The sequence below is a fragment of the Schistocerca cancellata genome, chromosome 2 (assembly GCF_023864275.1).
Source record: "Schistocerca cancellata isolate TAMUIC-IGC-003103 chromosome 2, iqSchCanc2.1, whole genome shotgun sequence".
Lineage (NCBI taxonomy): Eukaryota > Metazoa > Arthropoda > Insecta > Orthoptera > Acrididae > Schistocerca > Schistocerca cancellata.
In genome coordinates this window covers 1105737640-1105752590 of record NC_064627.1, presented here as the reverse complement: position 1 = coordinate 1105752590, position 14951 = coordinate 1105737640, and the positions used below count along the sequence as shown (strand labels likewise).

Sequence of the window (14951 nt, the reverse complement as noted above, 5' to 3'; positions counted from 1 at the left end):
AGACGACTCCAGCTTCATCCACTAACGGCATAAACCGTCCATCTATTGACCGACCATGTCCAACAAGTATGGAAGTCCATCCCACAAACTGACTACCGGCACCTGCGCAACACAGTTCATGTACGTTTGCTTGTTTGCATTCTACATTCTGGCTATTACATCGTTTATTACTGTAGCAGCATTTCACATTTGCAATGTTATTCACTTGGATATGTCACCTAGACAAATATATTCCCAATAATTTTTTCCTAATGCGGGGCCACAGTCATAATATATTACTTTAAAGTCAGTACCGCCATTAGGCTGTTTTTTATTTGCAGTGTTACATTTACACGATCATGATTTCGGCTTCAAAGTGCCATTATAAAGTGTTTTAAGTGTTATAGAGTACCTAAGATGGCATACTGTCGTATTTAAAATACACTATTAGACACATTGTCTAAGGGTCGATATTTCTGGTAAAGCCTACTGCTTTGTTTTATCCTACGACAGTATGCCATCTTAGGCACTGTATAACACTTAAAACACTTGATAATGGCACTTTGAAGCCAAATCATGATCGTGTAAATCATATGAAAAAACAGTGTAATTGCGGTACTGACTTTAAAGAAATATATTCCCGATATTTCATTGCTCTACACTGATTATTTTCTGGTGTTGCAATTCTTTGCCGTCAGTGTATTTACCCTTGAACAGTTCACGACATCCCAGGTACACTTCCAATTTTGCCAATACTTCTTCCCTATTTTTCCATGTTAGTCGAAACACGGTTAAGGTTATTCTGCGCTTGTGGATTGAGATCGGAATGCTACTTGCTGTAAGCAGATAAAGTCTGTACAGTGTTCTGCCACAGTCTCATGGCCAAGAACTCAACTGTGCCTTCGTCCATGTCTGATGTTCAAAACAACAGCAAGTTTTTCCGGCTTGGGAAACCATCTTTGGTATGCAGCAAGCACCATAAACTTATACACACGTCACGCAATACTTTTGCACTACGAAGAGGTGGCTTCCATGTTCGATGGTGACGTTTTCTTAGATAATATTAGCACTGTCCACGTTTTCTATCCTGCCTTAAGAAAGTAACACGAAAGCAGCGATTAGAAATTTCGGTGAATCCCATGGCGTGACACGCCAACCATTTGCCCCTGCTCTGTGATACATTTATCGATCGGTCGTTTTTGTGAAAGATGTAGAATTTCACTAGGTCATCTGTGTGATGTATCTGTGTGATTCCATGATTCATTAATCCAAATCCCTTACGCCAACCCGAGAATTGTAACTCTCAGCTAGTTATGTCTCAGTTTGGTACGTGTTATGCTTTACGAGGTGTTCAAAACCCATTTTCGTGCATGAGTTGTGCACATCAATTACTTTACGATCGTTAGCGATACCACAGTCACTCGTCCACTTTTGAAAGACTCCAAAGAAAACAGCAAACAGTATGGTGCTCCTGTAGAGCCAGAAACCATAGCAATTTGCCTCTGTCAGGGTTACATAAAACAGCAAAATTATCCATTCCCTGCACAACAATTCTGTCGATTGACTTCCTTGCAGGTCTGGCGTTGTTAAATATTCATCGTACCGCGTTACACTACCAACACACAACGTAGACGAAGTCATTTCGATGGTAGAGCGTTGCGCTTCATGTCAGTACTCCATCATCATCAAACACGCCGAAATTTCTATATATATATTTCCAACGTTCTGGTAGTAAGCCGTGAATATAGTGACTGTGTTATCTTCTTGAGAACTACTACTGACTCACATGTGTTCGCAACAGTACAGTTTCAGAATGAAACGAAATGGAATGAGAGACGAACATTCTAAGTAGCGACGGGACATTTCATTTCATGAACATTACTAAGCGATTCACTTTCCTTTCGACTTCAACTACAGGACTCAGACTTTATTTTAGAAGGGCGTGGATGAAAGAATGCTGTTTTCGCGGTGAAAAGCCTAATAGGTGTAGTACGGATATCATGAGAATAAAGATTCGAAAACTGGAGTCTGTCATCGCACATGGGGCTCCAAAACATTACTTTAAAAAGTCAAATAAAAACAGCATTCTCAGAAACGTTGGGATAGCGTGTGTCTAAACAAAATTTGTAAGAAGGATACATGTAAATACGCACTGCCGATTACTGTAATGTTAGTTAGGAGCGTGACAACAATACAGTACACGGACGGTTTCCTCGGAAATGGAACTCAACAAAGCCACGGTGGCTATATAAGGAGACGCGATGTCCCTGAAATTCAGACCACTTCAGCAGCAGGAGAGGGCAGCGCGGGACGACGGCAGCTTTACACGGCGAGAACTTCTTACGTAAGTTTAGGTAAGTACGTCTCTCCACAGGTGCGTCGTCGAATACTCGTCTGCGGCTCTTCTGGCTCTTCTCATCTGGGACTCTTCTCATCCGGGACTACAAGCCTGCACAACCATACGCCTGCACGACTACACGCCTGCACGACTACACGCCTGCACGACTACACACCTGAACGACTACACGCCTGCACGACTACACGCCTGCACGACTACACGCCTGCACGACTACACGCCTGCACAACCATACGCCTGCACGACTACACGCCTGCACGACTACACGCCTGCACAACCATATGCCTGCACGACTACACGCCTGAACGACTACACGCCTGCACGACTACACACCTGAACGACTACACGCCTGCACGACTACACGCCTGCACGACTACACGCCTGCACAACCATACGCCTGCACGACTACACGCCTGCACGACTACACTCCTGCACAACCATACGCCTGCACGACTACACGCCTGAACGACTACACGCCTGCACGACTACACACCTGAACGACTACACACCTGCACGACTACACACCTGCACGACTACACGCCTGCACGACTACACGCCTGCACAACCATACGCCTGCACGACTACACGCCTGCACGTCTACTCGCTGGCTGTGGCTACACATCTGTGACTCTTACGCGTCTGGGGCTGTACGTCTGACTCCTAACTGTTTGCCGCTACGCCTCTGTTACTTTGTGTCTAGGACTACGCATACTCCTCACGTTCGTCAGTCAACTCGGCTGGGGCTGCACACCGCGCGAGCCCGTCTCTACACTATGTGTAGCATCCGCGAATCTACGCAGCATGTCCACGTGATCACGCTACGCCAGGCGTCCGCGACTCTGCCTTACTCGTCCAGAAGTCCACGCTATGCGTCCACGAGATTGCGATGAGGCTGCTACGCACTGTTGACCAAGAGGTCGACGCACCTGCTTATTACTGTACTCCGCTGCAGTCCGTCGAGCTACGTACGCTTGGCCCCTCAGTTCCGACCAGGGTTTTCGGGAGGTTTCCCTTGGTTGTAAGGCGAATGCCGGAACTGTTAACCCCCTCCCATCGATACAGAGATTATTCATGTAAAGAAGAAACTGAGAAATAAACGCAAAAAGCTTACTTTGTCTTTGTCTTTTCAATGAATTTGGATACGAAGGAATTGAGTAATACATCACGTTGGCAGTTTACTACGCCTGGGGCAGGAATCTACATCTGACGCTGTACGCGGGGAGAGAGAAAAAGAGAGAGAGAGAGAGAGAGAGAGAGAGAGAGAGAGAGAGAGGGGGGGGGGGGGACGTCTCTTACACAGAAAAAGAAACACCATTAGCTGATGTGCAAAATTCTAGCTGACATACAACGCTGCTTCATACCCCCTCAGCTTTTTACACTTCCGCCAAATCATTTACAAGCTGTTTAGCTATACAGATTTCATTGAACAGTCAGCAGTATACAAGAGCCCGCTGTGTTTCTTAACGTGCAGACTACAGCAAACGTTCTCTTTAAATTCTACTGCTACTAAACGTACAGATTCTTACAGAAACCAAAAAGAACATCTGAGCCCGTTATGTTTCTTAATGTGTAGACTACAGCAAACATTCTCTTAACTTCTACTGCTATTAAACGTACAGATTCTTACAGAAACCAAAAAAAACATCTGAGCTACTGAGACTGACAGCGTTCTGCCTTCATAAACAAATTTTTCGGGGCTGTTAAAAGAAATTTGGACTCTGCCCGATTAGCTTCTTCAATGGAATATCAGCTTAACACCTCTTCATTCGTTACATTCGACCGAAGCATATTTTGCAGGGTTATGTCAACGATTTCTGCTTATACTGCGTCTTCACCTACATTCACTTACGATAGAGACATACCGCGGCATGCGAAATACATTCAGCATTAACGTGGCCAAATTAGTTCGCTGTCGTGAACAAACACTGAAATGTTCTCCGCTTTAAATTACAGAATTCATTGCTCGTATAGTGAATAGTGAAAGCGTTATATTAACGACCAGTGCTCCTGTATTCTAACATGCCCGAGCGTCAAAATGTAGAATTTTCTCACACCAGTTTAGAAAAATGTGGGGCTGATTTGCAGATAGCTAATACATATGGTGTCACTGTGATCACCCACAGCAAATCAATGTTGTGTGTGTGTGTGTGTGTGTGTGTGTGTGTGTGTGTGTGTGTGTGAGAGAGAGAGAGAGAGAGAGAGAGAGAGAGAGAGAGAGAGAGAGAGAGAGAAAATTCCTAAGGGACCAAAAAAATCATTGTTGTCACGACGATTTCCGACCACGAAGATAAATACGCCCCTAAAGAGATCTCAGCTGACCGAGATTTATTCTAAATACAGAGATTATACTCAAACAGGACACGCTGTTCTCATCAACATACCAATATTCTTTTATTTTTGTTTCAAGTGAATTAATCACCCGCAAATTTCTACAGTCCGCCTTGCTTATCGGTCGGGTCCATTCAGTACGTTAATGAGTCCTGAGCCACTGAACCGCCGCTCGAGCTCATCTCTAATTTTTAATTGCAGTTTTACTGTGGAGAAATAACCAAAAGCCTGGAGAACAAGATGATACACGCAGCTATCTACCTAATGGAGCGCTCTTAAAGACGAGAACAAATACACATGATTAAAAACAAATGAGTTAATCAAATTTTATGAGGTAACGTATACAGTTACGCAACAACTGAACATCAAGCACCAATACGTGGGACACCTCCCTAGTTGAGTGGGCAGCGCGACATACTGCCAAGCGAGGGGCGGGTTTTCTCCGCTGTGGGTCTGGCTGCTCATCCTTACCGACGCATAAGTCGCTAGATTGTCGTCAGCTCAAAAGACTCGCACCAGGCGACCGGTCTACGCGACGGAATGCCCTAGCGACAGGCACATTTCGTTTCATTACATTTCCTTCATCTAAAGCAGGAAGAAAGAATTAGACATATCATTGGATCTTCTTTCCATTAGCAGGAGTGTAGCCTCGAAGATTCGGTTTTTTTTTCTTTCGTATTAGCTTTGTGCTAAGTTCGCGTCCACTAGGACAGGACACTAGGTTACCCGAGCTTCAGTATAGCGCTCGCGGTTTGTCGAACTTCGTTCCAAGTTCATTAATACGATCTTCATTTATACAGATGGCTCTAAGACCAATGACGGTGTCGGGTGTTCTTTTATTGTCGGGGCACAAAGTTTCAAATACCGGCTCCATGGCCATTGTTCGGTCTTCACAGCTGAGCTCTTTGCCCTCTACCAGGCTGTTCTTTACATCTGCCGCCACCGACATTCTGCTTATGTCATCTGCTCCGATTCCGGTTAGCTTAATGTGGGTTCCTGGGCATGTCGGTATCCCTGGGAACGAAGCTGCAGATGCAGCAGCCAAGGCTGCGGTCCTCCAGCCTCGGACAGCTTCTTGTTGTGTCCCTTCGTCAGATTGTAGCAGGGTCATTTGTCGGCGCATTTTATCGCTGTGGCATGCCGATTGGGCTGCACTTACAGACAACAAGCTTCGGGCCTTGAAACCTCTTCCCGTGGCTTGGACGTCCTCCTCCCGCCCTTCTCGGCGGGAGGAGGTCGTTTTGGCCCGGTTACGAATTGGACACTGCCGGTTCAGCCATCGCCATCTGCTGACGGCTGCGCCGGCGCCGTTCTGCCCATGTGGGCAATTGCTGACGGTCCGCCACATTTTAACGTCCTGCTCGGATTTTAACACACTGCGTCTTGATCTTGGCCTGCCTTGTAGTCTAGATGCCATTTTAGCGATGACCCACGAGCAGCTACTCGCGTTCTTCATTTTATCAACTTGACCAACCTCTCTCAGGACCTTTGATTATGTTGTTTTTTTTTTTTTAATCATATGCCTGTCAGTCTGTCTTCTATCGTGTTTTTCCTTTTAGTTGCTGTTTTAAACTTGTGCCTGGCGGTGCATTCCTAACGTAGTCTGGGCGCTAATGACCATTGAAGTTTTGCGCCCTAAAACCACAAAAAAAAAAAAAAATACCGGCTCCATGGACACTGTTCGGTCTTCACAGCTGAGCTATTTGCCATCTATCAGGCTGTTCTTCACATCCGCCACCACCGACATTCTGCTTATGTCATCTGCTCTGATTACCTGTGCGCCATCCAGAGCCTCAGTGATCCGTATCCGGTTCACCCTTTCGTGCACCGGATCCAGCGCTCTCTTCAGCAGCTGGCGGACGACGGTTCTCCTGTTCCTTTATGTGGGTTCCCGGCCATGCCGGTAGGTTACAGTACGCTTGTTCGCCCACTGCTTGAATACTGCTCAGCTGTGTGGGATCCGTACCAGATAGGGTTGATAGAAGAGATAGAGAAGATCCAACGGTGAGCAGCGCGCTTCGTTACAGGATCATTCAGTAATCGCGAAAGCGTTACGGAGATGATAGATAAACTCCAGTGGAAGACTCTGCAGGAGAGACGCTCAGTAGCTCGGTACGGGCTTTTGTTAAAGTTTCGAGAACATACCTTCACCGAGGCGTCAAGCAGTATATTGCTCCCTGCTACGTATATCTCGCGAAGAGACCATGAGGATAAAATCAGAGAGATTAGAGCCCACACAGAAGCATACCGACAATCCTTTTTTCCACGAACAATACGAGAATGGAATAGAAGGTAGAACCGATAGAGGTACTCAGGGTACCTTCTGCCACACACCGTCGGGTGGCTTGCGGAGTATGGATGTAGATGTAGATCCCTGGGAACGAAGGTGCAGATGCCGCGGCCAAGGCTGCGGTCCTCCAGCCTCGGACAGTTTCTTGTTGTGTGCCTTCATCTGATTTTAACAGGGTCATTTGTCAGCGCACTTTACCGCTGTGGCATGCCGATTGGTCTACGCTTACTGAAAACAAGCTTCGAGCCTTGAAACCTCTCCCCACGGCTTGGACGCCCTCTTCACGCCCTTCTCGGCGGGAGGAGGTCGTTTTGGCCCGGTTACGGATTGGCCACTGCCGGTTCAGCCACCGCCACCTGCTGACGGCTGGGCCTGCGCCGTTGTGCCCATGTGGGCAAGTGCTGACGGTACGCCACATTTTAACGTCCTGTCCAAATTTTAATACACGACGCATTGATCTTGGCCTGCCATGTACTCTGGATGAAATTTTAGCGGATGACCCAGGACCAGCTGCTCGCGTTCTTCGTTTTACCCACTTGACAAACCTGTCTAAGGACATTTGATTATGCTGTTTTCTTTCAATCCCTTGCCTGTTAATGTCTTTTATAGTGTTGTCCTTTTTAGTTGCTGTTTTAACCTTGTGCCTCGCAGTGCATTCATAATTTATTCTGGGCGCTGATGACCACTGTAGTTGTGCGCCCTAAAACCACAAAAAGAAGACACTAAAATAATCTTGACTTCCTAGTTAAAAACGCGAAATTCGTACTAATTTTTCTGTTACACTGTAATACGCAAATTATTTAATTTAGTTTCTAGAAATGCTCTGAGCATAATTCGCTCGTATCCCACAACACAAACGCAGTTTTATTTATTCTACAAAACATATTCTACAGTGCGTGTTAGCGTCTTTCCTCTCCATCCCAGAGAGAGGGGGAAAATGTCTATATGGCCCTGCACGCATCCTAATCTCGTCACTTAATCAGTATTACCACTCTGTGCGATATGATGGAGGTAATAAAATAGCTGAACAATGTATTTCGAATATTGATTCGCAAAATTCACCTAACAGGTTTACGCGATATGATGGAGACAATAGAATTGTTGAACAGTGTTTTTCGAATATTGGTTCGGAAAGTTCACCTAACAAGTTTTCGGTATAGAAACGTACTTTACGCATCCAAAGACTCCCATTTAGTTCCCAGGGCAAATCTGTTGCGGCTTCGTTTTGGCTGTTCTGGCATATCTCCTGACAAGTCTCCTTGATAAGGGCTCGAGACACAGCGGCAGTACTCCTGAACTGGTAGCATCAACCTTTCGTATGTGGCTTCAGCTAAGGACGCAAAGCTCCTCCCAAATTCCTTCCGATAAAAGGAAGTCTTTTAGTTGCCTTTCTGCCACTGATTCCACGTGCATTTAAACACTATGTGATGATACTTTCTTCTACAGGGTTTCCCAGCAGGAATGATCGTATTCAAGGATGTGACAGGCACGATCATTCGAAGCAAAAGAAGTCTAGCAAATATGGGCTTTTAAATGCACAACTTAAGACCTATGTACACTTTTTCATCTTCGATACTGTGAGATAATTCTTTTCGGCTCTGATACCTCTAGTACCTTTGATACCTCTGATAGTGGAATAAATGTACAGGTGCTGTTTTTACTGAGACTGTAGGGTAGGCAGCTTTCGAAGGTGGTAAAATAGACAAAAACAAGAAAAAATTCTCTAGTAAACGTGGGCTCCAAAATGCTATGGGCACTCATTCAGTAAAAGAGATATTTTTCACAGTAACGAATATGAACAAGTGCTCATAGCTCTTAAAGTATGCGTTTCATTGCCCAAGATTATTAGAGTTTTTGCTTCGAACAAAGGTCTTGACATATCCCTGAATATTGGCCGTTCCCCGAGGGACACCTTGTATACTACACTAATGTCAGCGAACAATTTGAGCGTGCTCTTGATGCTATCTGATAAATCGATTTGTATATTCACAACACTGACGGTTCTGCTGAGGACCATTTATGATAGCCGAAAGCGTTAAGCGTTCGCTTCCGGAACATGGGGAAGCAACTCAGCTCCACATCGAATCCATCTAGTGTGACTTATAATGCGGTTTCCTACATTCCGCTGGTACTAACGTCCTGCCTCACATAAGCACTGTGCAAACACTTAGAAAACACTAGGGGCGGACAGTTGGGGTACACAGAGCCCCTAACACTGCAAACGTCATCCAACGACGCTACAGGGTGTCCAAGATACTGGCGTGGGCGCCTGCCACTAGGCCACCACTTCGGCAGCAAACGTGACTCTCTACGCTGACGGACTGTGGGCCATACGTCTCGCAACTTTGTTTGTTACTCTATGATCGCGACTGTTTGTCACGATCGCCAGTGGAGAAGATGGAGCTAGGTGTTCCGTGCAAAGGCCTTGTTGTTACATTTCTTTCCATAGGGCTACATTTTTTTTTCCATGTCCATTTTACATTTCCTTTTGGCACAATTATAAAAATTTTCTGGCAGGAAATAATTACATTTCACTACAGTTTACAAGGTTCCCTTACTCTATCTTTTACGGTGTGATCTTGCTCTTTTGGACTACTGTCATAGATCGCTACTTCCTCTACTGTTAAGACATCGTCATTCTATAGTGTTTTCTGGGCCTTAATTTACAATGGCACTTCGCATGCAACATTTACGTTGTCTACACTAACAGGTTAAAATAACTGTTATAATCAGTGTTACGTTCACCTATATAGTGATGGAATAGTTTTTTGGATACCTAAAGTGTGTCATATTTCCCTGTTGTTCATCTAGCATTGTTTTTATGTCGTTTAAACTCTTTTCTGAGATTTTCAAATTATCTAGTTGCGTGACCACGTGACCTAACGGTAACACTTAAGTTTAGCAATTAAATGTTTGTAATCTACTTGTTTACTGTACAAAAATCAACTTCTAACTCTATTAACTGAGGGATTGCATTCTGTTTAATTGTATTTGTATGTATTACTCGGTCTGTTGGTATGGAATCTCTTGTTTCTTACCCTTTGCATTTACTGTAGAAGCTTATTTTTCCGACTTCCTTTAGTACCATATCCTTTGGTGACTACATATAGCCACTCATTATTATTTATAGGTACTTTGATTTAAAGACCCAGTTCTCTTTACTCAGTTACATAGCACTTACTGGTTCAAGAAACTTTGCTACACACTCTTACTTATCAAGCGTTGATAATATATCAAATGGTTTTGTGAAAAGTCTATTGACTTTATTTAATTCTTTACAGTGGAATTGTTCTGTTGAGAGTTTTTCATGCTGTCTCTTTGCATCACCAATAAGGAGAACCTCTTTTTCTGGTTTGATAAAAATATACTACGTTTTGCCTACGTTTAGGGATGTCTTTTGGTTTCCATAAATGGTAAACATTTGTTATCTGCTAAGGGAACATTTATTACAATTCTAATATGCTTTCCGCTATAAATACATCTACATCGATTAACTTTAACAAAAGATATCCTGATGATTCGACAAGAGGAACAGGGAACTTCACGTCTTAAAGTTCATCTCTTATTAAACTGAGGAGTTTCAATATTTGTATAGGATTTACTATGTGAGGCTGCAGTATGCCCTTCTGTGCATTAACTGTAGAACTTATCTTTTGTTCATATTATGATTCTATACCCCAAAAACTTCTCCTATTGCAGCACTTGTTCACATATTTTTACAAACGTTACAACTCTTTTAAATCCCAAACCTATCTCCTTAAAATATTATTTAGTAAATCTAACTCTTCCATTCCATACTTTAACGTGTTTTCGTTTCCCTCTATCGCACTTACTGTTCTATTTACCCCCGATAATATGGCTCTTATCACTGCCATTTGTTCTGTAGTTAATGTCAAAAGGTCTTTTTCATTTTTCTTCAGCTCCTCCTATATGTCCTTTCTAATATGTAACGTCATCTTCACCTAGTGTGCCTAATGATATCTTATTTACCTGGCCAATGAAGCTAAACAGGTCTCTCTTCTTTCTTGTCTCGTGCCTTGTTAGTTGATGTACCAGCTTCCGTAAATCTCTCATTCTTCCTGTACGACGTGTCACTCGTTGGTCTGGCAAGCGACAGTCTATTCACTCCGTCATCAGGCCACAAGTGGCCCATCGGGACCATCCGACCGCCGTATTATCCTCAGCTGTGGATGCGGATAGGAGGGGCGTGTGGTCAGCACACCGCTCTCCCGGTCGTTACGATGGTTTTCTTTGACCGGAGGCGCTACTATTCGGTCGAGTAGCTCCTCAATTGGCATCACGAGGCTGAGTGCACCCCCAAAAATGGCAACAGCGCATGGCGGCCCGGACGGTCACCCATCCAAGTGCCGGCCACGCCCGACAGCGCTTAACTTCGGTGATCTCACGGGAACCGGTGTATCCACTGCGGCAAGGCCGTTGCCGACAGTCTATTAACCTGCTTTAAATTCTTTCAGAGTGACTCCTTTGACCGCCAGTATGGGGCGTATCCTTCTCCTCTGTTATTTTCTAGAGTTCGCTTTCGGCTCTTGCTCCAGCAGCCTAACTTCACGCTACCTGCCAAAGGACACTACTCGAGACTCGCTCTATCGCCGTACGTTTCTCGACCTTCGCACGAAACTTCGCGATAGTACCTTTGTGTACACTGATGGATCTCAAACTGACCGTCGTTTCGGGTGTGCATTCGCCACTGACACAAGTGACTTCCAGTGTCGGCTTCCTGAACACTGCGCTATATCAGGTAAAGCAGTACATACGGTGACACAGGCTTTTCAATTGTGTCTTTTGCTCCGACACTCTCTGTGCCCTTCAGAGCCTCTGTGTGCTGTACACAGTCCATCCCTTAGTGCAACGGGTCTAGGAAAGCTTCCACCTGCTGACTCTTGATGGAGCCACTGCGATGTTTATGTGGGTCCCTGGTGACGTCGGTCTGAAGGGAAACGAGGCCGCTGACGCTGCTGCCAAAGCCCGCTAGTGCTTCCGTTCCCTCCGATGATCTCTGTGTTGCCGTCTTGTCAGCTGGTTGTGTCCCTTTGGCATCACCAATGGTCTTCCCCTCTTGGGAACAAGCTCCGGGGAATTAAACCTTTCTCAGTGGTTTGGCCAACCTCCTCTCGGCCCGCTCGCCGCGAGAAGATCATTTTAGCTAGATTGCGTATTGGGCACTGTCTTCTCAGCCATCACCGTTTGTCACGTGGTGATCCCCCACCAGTTTCTGCCCATTATCATCAACCTTTGACGGTTTGCCATTTACTGACCCAATGCCCTTTTTTGAACGACTTAAGTGCTAATTTATGTTTGCCGTCTGAGTTATCGCTCGTTTTAGCTAACGACACGTGGGCTGTCGACCGCTTTTTACTTTTTCTCCGTCGTAGCAATATCGCGAAGGACATTTAATCTTTACTTCAGGACCCGCGTTGTCTCTAAGGCGTATTTTATGGACCTTTCTTTAAGTGGATGTCCCTGTTTTTAGCTGTCTTTTCTGTCAGTTGGACTTAATCGTGTAGTCGCTTTTAACTCCTTTTTCGTCTTTGAGTTCTACGGTTGTGATATGGGGGCATAACATATGACATTAGTTGTTTTTGAGCCCTAAAACAAAACAAACAAAACGGAGTGTCTCTGTGCTACTAATGTAACGCATCTTTTAGCCCTCTGAAAACGTTCAGCTATATCATCTAAACTTACGTGTGTTACAATTTTCCATGTGGTTCTGTACGTTTCCAATTCTCCTAGATTATCATAGTATAATCCTGAAGATAGTTCTGTGTCTGATACTTCGAAATCCGTTGGCAGTTGCACTTTGTTGGTGCTTACCGTGGTCACTAGCAGTAGCAGTATCCTTCCCGCCTGTGCCATACCTGAAATTATTCTTTTTGCATATACCTTCGCTATCCTTTCCATTTTATTATTACGTTCGGTGTGTCTATCCTTACTGCTTCATATGGTCCTCGTTCCTATCAGCCTAGCTTCCTAGCTCTGCCACGTCTTACTGTCTTATCATACAGCAACACTTTATTACCCTCTCTATTATTAGTTACTCCTTTTTTGTTGTATTACCTACTTTCTTGCTACACTCCTGGAAATTGAAATAAGAACACCGTGAATTCATTGTCCCAGGAAGGGGAAACTTTATTGACACATTCCTGGGGTCAGATACATCACATGATCACACTGACAGAACCACAGGCACATAGGCACAGGCAACAGAGCACGCACAATGTCGGCACTAGTACAGTGTATATCCACCTTTCGCAGCAATGCACGCTGCTATTCTCCCATGGAGACGATCGTAGAGATGCTAGATGTAGTCCTGTGGAACGGCTTGCCATGCCATTTCCACCTGGCGCCTCAGTTGGACCAGCGTTCGTGCTGGACGTGCAGACCGCGTGAGACGACGCTTCATCCAGTCCCAAACATGCTCAATGGGGGACAGATCCGGAGATCTTGCTGGCCAGGGTAGTTGACTTACACCTTCTAGAGCACGTTGGGTGGCACGGGATACATGCGGACGTGCATTGTCCTGTTGGAACAGCAAGTTCCCTTGCCGGTCTAGGAATGGTAGAACGATGGGTTCGATGACGGTTTGGATGTACCGTGCACTATTCAGTGTCCCCTCGACGATCACCAGTGGTGTACGGCCAGTGTAGGAGATCGCTCCCCACACCATGATGCCGGGTGTTGGCCCTGTGTGCCTCGGTCGTATGCAGTCCTGATTGTGGCGCTCACCTGCACGGCGCCAAACACGCATACGACCATCATTGGCACCAAGGCAGAAGCGACTCTCATCGCTGAAGACGACACGTCTCCATTCGTCCCTCCATTCACGCCTGTCGCGACACCACTGGAGGCGGGCTGCACGATGTTGGGGCGTGAGCGGAAGACGGCCTAACGGTGTGCGGGACCGTAGCCCAGCTTCATGGAGACGGTTGCGAATGGTCCTCGCCGATACCCCAGGAGCAACAGTGTCCCTAATTTGCTGGGAAGTGGCGGTGCGGTCCCCTACGGCACTGCGTAGGATCCTACGGTCTTGGCGTGCATCCGTGCGTCGCTGCGGTCCGGTCCCAGGTCGACGGGCAGGTGCACCTTCCGCCGACCACTGGCGACAACATCGATGTACTGTGGAGACCTCACGCCCCACGTGTTGAGCAATTCGGCGGTACGTCCACCCGGCCTCCCGCATGCCCACTATACGCCCTCGCTCAAAGTCCGTCAACTGCACATACGGTTCACGTCCACGCTGTCGCGGCATCCTACCAGTGTTAAAGACTGCGATGGAGCTCCGTATGCCACGGCAAACTGGCTGACACTGACGGCGGCGGTGCACAAATGCTGCGCAGCTAGTGCCATTCGACGGCCAACACCGCGGTTCCTGGTGTGTCCGCTGTGCCGTGCGTGTGATCATTGCTTGTACAGCCCTCTCTCAGTGTCCGGAGCAAGTATAGTGGGTCTGACACACCGGTGTCAATGTGTTCTTTTTTCCATTTCCATGAGTGTATTTCAAGTGCTACTTGCAGTCTACCTCTCAATCAGTTCCACGTGACTCGTAATCATAACTTAAATTTACTGATTCCCGCTGCAATATTCGTGCTATGATTACCTTTCTTCCACACTTTTATTCAAAAGGTGACTATTTGGTGTAGCGTTGAATACAACCGTCATTTCCAATGGCATTTTGTGTTTGCCTGCATAAAGTTATTCTTTTGGCGTGATGGACATTTCCATACATATTCTTTTATATAGCGCTGCAGTCCTTTCCACTGCTTGTAGTGCTTCACCCTCTTGAACTTTCATTGCATGCCCTGGTGCCCTCCCAATGGATTATCACGCATTCCCCTTACCATATTTTTCTTTTCTTCTGGACTAATTTAGTTTCCCTCTGTCTCAGTATTTATTGCCATCTCACCGTCTCATCGCTGCTCTCTATTTCAGCACTCACCTGTGCCTGAAGCACATTCAGATGTTTATCCCTTTCTTTTACAT

The 14951-nt window shown here is 45.8% G+C and overlaps 1 pseudogene; it reads right to left on the bottom strand.

The window, feature by feature from the left end:
- Positions 1 to 11277: 11277 nt before the first annotated feature.
- Positions 11278 to 11395, bottom strand: LOC126164193 (5S ribosomal RNA; annotated as a pseudogene).
- Positions 11396 to 14951: the final 3556 nt, after the last annotated feature.